Raw genomic sequence first — 11,859 nt, forward strand, 5'->3', positions numbered from 1 at the left:
GGCAATCAGTCCCTCCCAAGCCTCATCTCCGCCTTCTGCCCCTTGTGCCCCCTGTCCTAGCCACACAACTTCTATATTTGTTTTCTATGCTGTGTAACAAACTGCCCCAGATTTAGCAGCTTAAAACAACACCTGTTTATAAGTTCACGGTTCTGTAGGTCACAAGTCTAGTGCAGTGCGTCTGGGTTCTCTGCTCAGGCTGAAATTACATATTGCCAGCTGTGCTCTTACCAGGAGCTTGAGTTCTCTTCTGCGCTCATTTCTCTAACTGCAGGATCCAGGTCCTTGTGGTTACAGGACGATAGTCCCCATTTCCTTGGTGGCTTTCAGCCAGGGGCAGCTCTCAGCACCTGGAGAGGCCAGCTGCATTCCTTGTCTCATGGCTTCCTCTATCTTCAGCCAGCAAGGGCCCCTGGAATCCTTTTCGTGCTTCCAAACCCTCTGACCTCTCCTGCACCAGCCAGAGAGGTTCCTCTGCTCTTAAAGGGCCCCTCTGATTAGATTAGGGCCATGAGGATCATTTTCATATCCTAAGATCAACTGACTTGGGACTTTCATTTCAACTGCAAACCCTTCGCAGCAGCACCTGGATTCCTGTTTGGTTGAATAACCAGAGAATGAGAATCTGGAGCCAGCTCTAGAGTTTTGCCTACCATGGCTGCCTTGGTATTCCTCAAACGCCCCAATCATGCCACCATGCAGGCCTTGTGCGTGCTGTTCTCTCTGCCAAAAAGGTTCTGCCTGCAGCTGGCCACGTGGTTCGCACCCTCACTACATCCCTTCCTGTACAAATGTCCAGGTCTCTGTCCAAATGTCCCTTCCTCGAGAAGCCTCCCTTGACCTCCTTACATAAACATCACCCTACAGCCCCTTTACCTGCTTGATTTTTCTCCCAGAGCTTATGTGATGTTGCAAATCTATTTGCTGTCTCCCCACACTGGACCAGAAGCCCTGGGAATAGGGACTTTATTTTGTTCACAGAGTCTGGCACAAATAAGTATTTGCTGACTGAAAGAATGAATGTAGTTCTTCAATTTCTTGGCAGTCTCAGTAGTCACCCTGGGGTCTTTCCCATGTTTATTTGTCAGCCCCTGGCCCCAGGGAGAGAGAGTGAAGCTCAGATGGAGAACCTAGGCATTGGAACCAGACTGCCTGGCTTCATGTCTTATGGGCCAGCCCTTTACTTCTCAAAGTCTGTTTCTTCCTCTGCAAAATGGGGATTATATGGCCGGGCATGGCGGCTCACGCCTGTAATCCCAGCACTTTGGGAGGCCAAGGCGGATGGATCACGAGGTCAGGAGTTCAAGACCAGCCTGGTCAACATGGTGAAACCCTGTCTCTACTAAAATACAAAAATTAGCCGGGCATGGTGGCGGGCGCCTGTAGTCCCAGCTACTCAGGAGGCTGAGGCAGGAGAATCGCTTGAACCCAGGAGGCGGAGGTTGCAGTGAAGTAAGATCGTGCCATTGCACTCCAGCCTGGGCAATAGAGTGAGACTCTGTCTCAAAAAAAAAAAAAAAAAAAAAAAAGGATCATATTAGTATGAACCTCACAAGGTGTCTGCAAGTGCTAAATAACATAATTCAGATAAAGTATCTGGCATCCAAATCAAAACCATAAGGTGACATTGTGTCATACCCACCAAATGGGCAAAAAGTAAGAAATTATCAGGGCTTGGCAAGAATGGTGTGGTGAAAACTCTTCCACTGGAAGTGTGCGTTGGTTCAACTGCCTTAGAGATTCAGTTGGCAAACTCCAATGGAGGTGAAGATGCGTGTATCCTACGTCCTGCCCAGGAGACAAACACAGGAATCTTCATCACAGCATTGCTGGCAACTGCATCTACTGATCCACATACTGCTTACATCAAGGAGATCTCACAATGCTCACTCACAGATGCCACTAGCAACAATACGGCTTCAACCAGCTGACTACTAGGCACTAGAGCAAGCACTTTACAAAATAATCCCATTTCATCTTTATTCCCATTTTACAGGTGAGAAAATGGAGGCTCAGAGAAGGATAAATCACTTCCTCAAGATCAAACACTTGGGAAGAGGCAAAGTTCTCATTGGCATCTAGGACTACAGGGGGAACGGGGGAGAGAGAAAGGAGAAGGGGAAATGGCAGAGCAAACAAAATGCCAGCATCCACAAGCCTCAGAGTGCTCTCTTCTGTAAAAAGCTCAACACCGAGCTCACCATGTGACCCAGCAATTCCACGCCTAGGTGTCTACCCAGGAGAAATAAAAACATGTATCCACACTGCAACTTGTACCTGAATGTCCATAGCAGCATTATTTATAATAACCCAAAACTGGAAACAACCCGTGTCCAGCAACTGATGAACAGATGAACTACATGTGGTCTCTCCATGCAGTGGAATAGCATTTGACCATAACAAGGAATGAAACACAGATCTATGCTGCGTGGCAGCATCTTGAAAACACTACACTCAGTGAGAGAAGTCAATCACAAAAGGCCACATACTGTATGACTCCATTTATGTGAAATGTCCGGAACAGACACATTCATAGACAGAAAGTAGATGAGTGGCTTCCAAGGGCTGGGGGAAGGGAGAATGAGGTGAGACTACTAATAAGTACAGAGTTTCTTTTGGGGGAGACAAAATGTTCCAAAATTAGATTGTGAGGATGATTGCACAACTTTTTCAATATACCAAAACCCATTGAATTGTATACTTTAAAAGAATGAATTTTATGATGCGTAAATTAGATCTCAATAAAGATGATTTTAAAATGTTTTCTGAGGGGCTGGGTGCAGTGGCTCATGCCTGTAATCCCAGCACTTTGGGAGGGTGAGCTGGGTGGATCACCTGAGGCCAGAAGTTCAAGACCAGCCTGGCCAACATGGTGAAACCCTGTCTCTACTAAAAATACAAAAATTAGCCAGGTGTGGTGGTGCACGTCTGGATTCCCAGCTACTCGGGAGGCTCAGGTACGAGAATTGCTTGAACCCCGGAGATGGAGGTTACAGTGAGACGAGATCACGCCACTGCACTCCAGCCTGGGGGACAGAGCAACACTCCATCTCAATAAATAAATAAATAAATGTTTTCTGAGGATCCCTGGTTTTCAGAGTGTTCAGGGAGTTGGTGGGGGTGGGGGACGTGTCATGAAAATATAAGTTTAGTGAATGCAGGCTAAGCAAGTCCAGCAACAGTTTTGATACAGGTCTTCTCAGAGACTTTAATTTGTGGATATAACTAGTGATACTCCCAAAAGGAGTATGTACTAATACCAGATAATGCTTATTGAGTATTCGCAGTGTTCTAGTCATCTATTAGCTTATTTATATGTATATTAACTAATTTACTCCTCACATTAGCCCTCTGAGATGGACCCTATTATTCCACTTTAGAAATGGAAAAACTGGGGCACAGAGAGGTTGAGAATCCTGCCCAAGATCACACAGCTAACAAGAGGCAAAGCCAAGATCTGAACTTAAATAGCCTTGCTCTGGGATTCACGCTAGACTGCTTATCTTGGTACAGTGTACAACATTTCCAAAACATGTTTGACCATAGCTTACTTGAATAGGAACAATCTCAAAGGATCTGCCTTCTCTCCATCCTTGAGGTCTGCCTCCTGGATCTAGAAGCATCTCTCACTGAGACAAGTGCAACATCTTCCCCATCTCCTTACCTCCACTCTCCCTCCCCACACTGCACTCTCCTTTTTTAACACACACGACATCCTTCCCTTGCTTCAGACCCTCTGATGGCCTCCCACCACTCTTAGACCAGCGTTTCTCAACCTCAGCACTATCAATATCTGGGACTGATGAGTTCTCTGTGGTAGGGGCTGTCCTGTGCTTTGCAGGACATAGGCAGCATCCCTGGCCCCTTCCCACTAGATGCCAGGAGCAACTGCCCCCAAATGGGTGGCAACCAAAAATGTCTCCCAACATTGCCAAATGTCCTTTGAGGGGCAAAATCGCCCCCACTGGAATCACTGCCTTAGAACAGAGTCCTGTTTCCTCACTGTGGCCGATAGGCGCCCCCGCTCATCTCTCCATCAACGTTGGCCTGCTCTCTGCCCTTTAAGTTCTCCCAGTGAATCTCTCCGCAGGGCCTTTGCATAGTTCCTCGCTCCCTCTGCCTGGAGCTCGTCCCCTCAGATCTTCTTCATAGCTAAGGCTTTAGATCCAAGGTCCTCACCTGAGACAGGTTTCTTCTGCCCTCCTCTCTCCCACCTTCATTGCACTTTCCTGCCCAGTCACCCACTTTCCTACCACACAGATTGTTTTTCCCTCTAACACATTGTGATTGAACTTAAATTGTGTATTTTTTTTCCTTCTTGGTTTTTCTTTAGACATGGGGTCTCCTTCTGTCACCCAAGCTGGAATGCAGTGACTTGATCATAGCTCACTGCAGCCTCAACCTCCCGGGCTCCAGTGATCCTCCTGCCTCAGCCTCCCAAGTAGCTAGGACTACTGGCATGAGCCACAATGTCCAGCTAATTTTTTAAAAAAATGTTTTGCAGAGATGGGGTCTCAATGTGTTGCCCAGCCTGGTCTCAAACTCCTGGGCTCAAGTGATCTTCCTGCCTCAGCCTCCCAAAACGATGGGATTACAGGCATGAGCCACTGTTCCTGGACTTTTTTTTTTTTTTAATCTGCCTTCCCCAGCAATGTGTGTGCAGGAACTTGGTGATGCCAAGCTTGGTTGAATCTCCAGTACTAAGAAGGGCCCTGGGAACCATGAAGGTGCTTAAACCATTTGTTGGATGAATCATAAGCCTGCCAATGTGTAAATTGGGCAGCCCTTCTGGTGTGTGCCTGGGAGTGGAAGAGACAGAGATGTGGAAAGGAAAACACCTTTTGGGGTTTCATCGCCTTGGGTTTGAACACTGGACATGCCTTCTGGTCCTTTGCAAAAGTGCCTCTTTCTCCCAAAACCAGTTGCCAAGAAGTCTTAAAAAATGGAAAACAAACAATAAAAAAGAAAACGAAGAAGCGAAGGGAGAGAAGGAAAATTACTTCAGTTTTAAAAGTCTCCTTAAATCAGAGCAAGTCTCTGTTTAATGTTGACTGATTTTCAAATAAAGCAGAGATGAGGTTTTGGAGCTGGCTGGAAAACACTTGTGATGGGGTGTCTCTAGGTCAGGGCCTCAGGATTCCAACCAAGGGGGAGGGTGGAGGAGAGCAATTAGCAGCTCAGCGAGGGTGTGAGGAGGAAAGAAATAAAAAGCAGAGAGGATGAGTCAGGCTGGGCTGTGGCACAAAGCCACCCTGCGTGCTAGCAAGCAGAAAGCGAACCAGGTCGGGGAACCTCCCCTGCAAATCCCCAGGGCGACTCAGTGCAGCAGAGGGAAGCTGCTTTTTCTAAAGCCCTCCTCAGCTTTCTCCATCTGGGCCAGTAGTCTGTGAAGGGATTTTGCAGGCTGCAGAGATTTTGCTCAGCATGACTTATCCTCCCAGGCTTGGCTGCTACTTCAGTGAATGAGAGGCTGAGATTGAGGCTAGCTCTGAAGTTCTCAACCTGGAAGCCCCAGCCACAGGAGTTCTGGAAGGTTACAATGGAGGTTCTAAATATTTTAAACCTAGGCCGGGCACAGTGGCTCATGCCTGTAATCCCAGCACTTTGGGAGGCCAAGGTGGGCGGATCACCTGAGGTCAGGAGTTCAAGACCAGCCTGGCCAACATGGCGAAACCCCATCTCTACTAAAAATACAAAAATTAGCTGGGCATGGTGGTGGGTACCTGTAATCTCAGCTACTCAGGAAGCTGAGGCAGGAGAATCACTTGAGCCCGGGAGGCGGAGGTTGCAGTGAGCCGGAGATCACACCACTGCACTCCAGCCTGGGCGACAGAGCAGGACTCTGCCTAAAAATAAAAAATAAATATTTCAAACCACCTACGAAATATTTTTATGAAAAAAAAATCAAACCAGAAACAGTTAAGCCTCCAAATTCAACTCTCAATTTATAAGAAATACCTGAAACAGAAAAACATAGTAAATTATATCACAGGGATGCAATCCCCAAACTCCTAATTGCACAAAACTCTCTGGGACTAATGACTCAGTTTCTTCAACAAGTAAATTGCAAGGAAAGAAAACTGGAGAAGAACCTATAGAATTTAGGAGACTTAAGAGTCATATCAACCAACAGCCATGTGTGGATGGACCTTATTCGCATCTTGATGAAAACAAACTAAACAAACGTAACAAATGCCGCATGGTCTCGCTTATATGTGAAATCTAAAAAAGCCAAACTCATAGAAGTGGGAGTAGCATGGTGAGCAACAGAGTGGGGGCTAGGGGACTGGGAAGATAGGGGTCAAAAGATATAAAATTCCAGTTAGACAGGCTGAATAAGGTCAAGAGATCTACTGTACAACATGGTGCCTAGGTAGTTCATGACAAGCTATTGTATTCTTGAAAATCGCTGAGAGTAGATTTTAGGACTACCTGTGTGTGTTCTCACCACAAAAAAATGATAAGTATGTGAGCTAAGGTGTATGTTCATTAGCATGATTTAGCTAATCAAGCTAAATATGGATACAGATTTCAAAACAACATGTGGTATAGGATAGATATACACAATTTTTATTTGTCAATTAAAATAGATAACTTTTTTAAATGAGAAGAAAACAATTGCTGAAACAATTGGGGCAATTTCAACAGATAGAATACTTGGTGATATAAAGAATGATTGTTAACATACCTTTTAGTATGAGAATGGAATTATAATGTGTTTAAGAGTCCTTTTTTTTTTTAGAAACATGCTGAAACACTTATTAATAAAATAATATGATTCTTGGGATTGGTTTCAAAATAATCTGGTGTGAGGGTAGGTAAGGAGGTGGATGTGGGTGACAAAATGTTGGCCATGAGTTGACAGTCATGGAAGCTGGTGTTGGGTCCACAGTAGTGCATGACAGCACTCTCTAAAAATAAGTGAACATCCTGCTTTTGTTAATAAGATGACCCATAGGCTTGCAAATATTTTGGTGATCTTCTTAACATTAGATTTCATTTTATTCACACCAGGATATGATCTGCTTTACATCACACATCCTGGTACATGATCACTAGCTACAACAAGCAAATTAATTCATCAATACTAAGTTGCCTTGACTTTGAGGCAATATCGTATAGCGGCTTAGATCAAAGAAACCCTTCCTGTCAGCACCTTATCACTTGCATCTCTATGAAACCCAGAAATTTTTATACTTCTTGGTACTCCACTTTCTCTGCTGTAAAATGGGAGGGGGTAAATGAGATTTTATGCCTGAAGCACTGGGCCCAGTGTCTGACCGTCAGCGAACCTTAGTTCCTATTATTACCAGAAGCAGCAATACCAGTCTGCAGAGTGAAGTCTTACTCTGGACACGTTGCTAATTTGGGCATGAATAGAAAAATGCCTGGGATAAAATACAAGGAATAGGTAACAGAGGTAACCCCATGAGGAGTCACTCATTCAATCATTCCATGTGCCACGTGGAGCTGTGGGCACATGGTAACCAGGAGTCAAGACACAGGGGTGTAGCCCAGGAAGATGTTCAGAGGGCGATCTGAAGGCTGCAGGAGAGTTAGCCAGGTTGGATTTGGGAGGGGAAGGGAGGGGAGTAGGGAAAGAAAAAGGACAAGGGGTCCCAAGCTGCTAAGGGAAAGGCAAGTGCAAAGGCCTTAGAGCAGGAAGGAACAATTCCAAGATGCAAAGGTTGCAGCGAGAAGAGCAGACCAGACCAGAAGCAGTGGCTCACACCTGTAATTCGAACACATTGGGAGACTGAGGCAGGAGGATCGCTTGAGCCCAGGAGGTCAAGGCTGCAGTGAGCTTTGATGGCGCCACTGCACTCTAGCTTGGGTGACAGAGGGAGATCCTATCTCAAAAAAAAAAAAAAAAAAAAAGGAGGACCCAAGAAGGTGGAGCCAGTGCAGCTGCAGTGATGGGGAGCGGGGAGGTCTCTTTCTCTTTCGCTCACATCTCACACATTTCTGAATTATGTCCATATCTTATGAGAAGCATGTAGCAGTCTCACAATTTTCGAAAGCTAAAAAATGCAAAGGAAAAATGGCTATAAACCCTCAAGAAGTAAAGAAAATATTATGGCCTTTTCTCTACTTCTTGTCTAACAAGAAGCTACCATATATTTTTCTTTTTTCTTTTTTTTTTTTTGAGACAGGGTCCGCTCTGTGGCCCAGGCTGGAGTGCAGTGGCGTGAATCTCAGCTCACTCTAACCTCCGCCTCCAGGACTCAAGCGATCCTTCCACCTCAGGCCACCACACCTGGCTAATTTTTGTATTTTTTGTAGAGACATGGTTTCACCATGTTGCCCAGGCTGGTCTCAAACTCCTAAGTTCAAGTGATCTGCTCACCTCGGCCTCCCAAAGTGCTGGGATTACAGGCCTGAGCCACCGTGCCCTGCCATGAATCTACAAAATGTTAAAATTCACTTACATTTGCTAGAGAAGCCACCTTGTTTAAATGTAAGAAGTATGCTATCCTCTCCTGTCTGGTTTGTTGAAAGGGCCTCCCCATCCTTGCCTCCCTTCTTTCCCTTTTTTGGATGTGTTAGAGGTGGAACAGATCTTTGCACCTAATTTAAACAATACTCCTTTCCAGCCTGCACAAAGATTTTGGCCCTCTACTGTGTTTCTGGGACTGAGTATGAGTTTGGAGGAAACACCGGCTAGTAGGGTTTGCGGGGAAGCTTCCTGGCCCATAGGGAGAACTCAGTATTGAGACTGCCCTGCAAGTTGGCATTTGTCAGTTTCATTTGCAATGTGTTGCTAGGAGCAGAATATGTTTTTCTGGTTCTTGCTCACAGCCTGGGGCTGGGACTGTTGACTTTGATGTGAAGGTGGTGCACACAGCTGCTGGGGGAGGGCCTGCGAGTCCTGCCGTGGAGCAGGATACCTGCAGGGCACAGGCAGAGCCTAGCTGCTGGAGGGTGAGCTGCCCCTCCTGCTTTTGTCAGCGCAGTGGGAATCCCAGCCAAGTCCTTTCAAGTCGCACCTTGCACTTTGCGGTTTCTCCTCTTAGGAATGCCAGGTTTATTACGGGTTTGCTCACTTCACTTCACTGTTCTGATCCTCTCCTTGTGCCCCCACCCAGCTCAGGACCTTTCATTCTGTGTCAGATCTAGCAAGGCTGCTGGCTTCTGATTGAGTCTAATGCTAAGTGATACCAAAGGCTGTGTCCTCAGGGGACAGGGAAAAGTGGACAGAAATGTTTCTAGTCCCAAGGGAGAGGCACCTTCCAGCAGACAAGCCTTGACAGTGTCATTGACCTCCTGGCCTGCAAGATCCTTTCATTTGTTTGTTCCTCTTTGGGGATGATGCATGAGAACCCACCTGCCGCGCACCCTCATTTGAAAGATGAGAAAACTAAGACCACCACCAAAGAAGCCCCCAGAGAACGATGACACACTCCAAGCCAGACCCCCACAGGTGCCTCATATCCACGCGGTTAAGAGCATGAATTTGGAGTCAAGGTTTAACTCTCAGCTCTGTCACTTACTGGAGGTCCAATCTTACACAAAAGGGTTAATTTCTCCAAACCTCAGTTTCTTCATATGTGAATTGGGTGTACTATTTTTCACCTCTTAAAGTCACTGATTTATTTTCAGTGCATTTCTTACCCTGCCAACTTAATTATGTAAGAGTTCATCTGGCCAGGTGCAGTGGCTCACGCCCATAATCCCAGCACTTTGGGAGGGTGAGGAGGATGGATCACCTGAGGTCAGGAGTTCGAGACCAGCCTGGCCAACATGGTGAAACCCCGTCTCTACTAAAAAATACAAAAACCTAGCCGGGTGTGATGGCACTTGCCTGTAATCCCAGCTACTCAGGAGGCTGAGGCAGGAGAATTACTTGAACCCAGGAGGCGGAGATTGCAGTGAGCCGAGATTGTGCCACTGCACTCCAGCCTGGGAAACAAGAGCGAAACTCCATCTCAGAAAAAAAAAAAAGTTCACCTGATTGCCTTTAGTTCTCCCCTCCTTTTAGGCTCCGAGCTCCCTAAGAGGAAGGGGTTTACCTGCCTTGTTCACAGCTGTGTCCTCGGTAATAAACCTTGCCCGGTGCAAGGTAGGCAGTGAGGAAGTATTTGTGATTAACAGCAATGTAAAGCCATCAACACAGTGCTTGGTACATGCAGAACAGCCATCAACACAGGCAACCATCCCTGTGAACAGAGGGAGCGCATTATTTATGATGGGAAACTAGTTTTAGTTGGAAAATTATCAAATTACCAGGAACGGAAAGAACAAAACAGTTCTCCCAAGTAGCTCTTCTGGGGCCAAGCCCCAGCACCCCACCCATGCAGGACCAGGCCTCCAAAGGCCTTGGAATCACCTTGTTCCAGGGTCTCGCTCCACTGTCCTCTCCTCCTTCCCAAAGTCAGGACTCCTTTCCTTGGGCTTCAGAATTCCTATCTTCTGCCCTAGAAGGCTTGGAGCAAGTGGGGGAAAGGCACCACTCACCAAGTCCGTCAGGGGACGACATGGTATAGAGGGAGAGGAGCTACATAAAATACAAGATGCCAGTTAAGTTTGAATTTCACATAAACAATGAAATAACGTTCCTTTCTCTGCCATCGTGGTGTGTGCTTGACTCCACTCCTCGCCATGTCTTTCCTACAAGACTTTTGGGATTAAGCAATTCCTGGCCAAGAAACAAAAGCAAAATCGTCCCCAGTGGATTCGGATGAAAACTGATAATAAAATCAGGTACAACTCCAAAAGGAGACATTGAAGAAGAACCGAGCTGGGCCTATAAGGAATTGCACATGAGAGGGCGCACATATTTATGCTGTCTGAAGGTCACAGTCATGTTACCACATCAAGCTGAAAATGTCACCGCTCTCTGGAGAGTTGTACATGTTTTATTGAGAATATATTTTTTCTCTCTGAATCTGTGATGAATGCGTTGGTTGGCTGGGTTCAGTAATAAATATGTGAGACCTTTCACTTAAAAAAAAAAAACACTATTTTTTTTTTTTTTTTGAGAAGGGATCGCCCTGTGTTGCCCAGCCTGGAGTACAGTGGCTATTCACAGGCACAATCCTAGCGCACAGCAGCCTTCAACTCCTGGAGCCTCTAAATCCATCCTCCCGCCTCAGCCTCCCTAGTAGCTGGGACTAAGGGTGAGTACCACTGTGCATGGCTACAAAATAACTTTTTAGTAAAAGTATATCCCAAACTTTATATGAGACGTAGTTACTCTAAAAAAAAAAAAGGATTTGCTGTTTATCTGAAATTCTAATTTAACTGGTTGTCCTGGATTTTCTTTGCTAAATTGGTCCGCCCTACAGAGTGGGAGGGCTGGGATTTTAACCCAGGCCTGCCTGCTCTGAGCGGACCTTTCCTGGCTCCTGCAAAATTCGGATGACACGTTAGGAACTTCCTGGGGTTCTTAAGGGAATTAGAAGAGGGACCTGAGTGCAAAGGGCTTTGGAGGCATTCAATTGCTATGAAACGTTAGTAAGGACAGGGATTGCGTTCACCTCAATCACAGCTGAACCCAGTGCCGAGAACTGTTATCCCACACAGCTGGATCTTCATCATTATGTGTTTTAATGAAAAATCGCTGATATTGCTGTCCCTAAATAGCCAACCCCCAAAATAATTAAATCACCTCAAGGGACTCTAGGTCCAATATCCGCAGCACGCCACACAAACATCTCTCAGCTCAGCCACGCAGGGCCGCTGCCTGCGCGACCCACACTCACGGAGGCGCCCGCCTCAGGGCCTCACAGGTGGGTCCGCGCCTGAGAGCCCTGCGCTTGCGCACTCCACGCCGTGCTCTACGCATACGCCTGTCCAGCCCCGCCTCTGGGTGTGTGGCGTGGGCACGCCGGCCGCTCAGAAAGCGCGGGAAAGGCACGC

The sequence above is a fragment of the Pan paniscus genome, chromosome 21, assembly GCF_029289425.2.
Source record: "Pan paniscus chromosome 21, NHGRI_mPanPan1-v2.0_pri, whole genome shotgun sequence".
Classification (NCBI taxonomy): Eukaryota; Metazoa; Chordata; class Mammalia; order Primates; family Hominidae; genus Pan; species Pan paniscus.